Raw genomic sequence first — 1139 nt, forward strand, 5'->3', positions numbered from 1 at the left:
TTATAAGAATACCTCAGACTAGTTACATAGTTATATATACATCTAGTTGTTTGTGATGCCAGTATCAGTAATTTATTGAAAACAATTTGGGAAAATATGAATATTTGCTGAATCTTTTAAAATTCTAATTAAGCCATAATAGACTTTATTTGTCATTTGGTAAATTATGGATAGGAGGGGGACCAGGTTGGGGGTTGGGTTATTATGTAAAAAATGTATTACAATGTGTAATATTTTGGTTACAGGAAAGATATTAAACATATCAAATAGACATGTCCTTTCATATCACAGAATCAAAGCTCATTTCACGGAGTCAAAACTTTCTCAATAGTCATTGAATATTGACAAAATGCTGAATTGAAAAATGAAATTCAAAATTTTAATAAACTATTTGTTTATTTTAGGGAAAGCCAGGTTGAGACAAACTTTTTCTAATTTTAAGCCTGATTCATAGTGCTGGGACAGAAATGTATGTCACATTTTTTTAGCTCAGAATACATAAAGAAACAAGGAGCTACAAAAATGCACCATGCGGAATAATTGCGAATAGGTTGCACCACAATATGTATATGATATACATATAAATACTTGCTAATGACTGACATTTAATTCAATGAGTTCGTTAGAATTCAACCATATCCTATTTTTGTGTAGGAACTCCGAAATGTAATGTGACTTGCTGTAATTTTATCAGATTAAACTGAAATCATGTCACAGAAATCAAGAATATATTTCTGTATCACAATATTAATGACGACAAAGGATATACATTTTTGCCTAGAAATATAAACTTATAAACGTGTTCTATTTTTAAGGAACATATTTTAAATTACCTATTCTAAAATCTGAAAATCTCAAGAATAACATACAAAGGTATGAGGTCAGCTGATGTTCGGTATTTTTCCTATAAATGGTTAAAAATTAAAATGATGTAATAGGACAAAGTCACTTCTACCACAGGGGGAGCACATGTATGTTTATGTGTGCTGTGACCATTTCAGTATAGCACATGTACGTGTGTATTAGACATTTGTAACGAACCCCTTTGCTTCTACCGTGCTGTGTATGCCCTCGAAATCTAGCTACCTATAAATAGCTAATTGAATCTTGATTTTGGTCGCTTGTTTATTGACCTTTTT

The sequence above is a fragment of the Mizuhopecten yessoensis genome, unplaced genomic scaffold (genome assembly GCF_002113885.1).
Source record: "Mizuhopecten yessoensis strain PY_sf001 unplaced genomic scaffold, ASM211388v2 scaffold6647, whole genome shotgun sequence".
In the NCBI taxonomy this organism is placed as follows: Eukaryota; Metazoa; Mollusca; class Bivalvia; order Pectinida; family Pectinidae; genus Mizuhopecten; species Mizuhopecten yessoensis.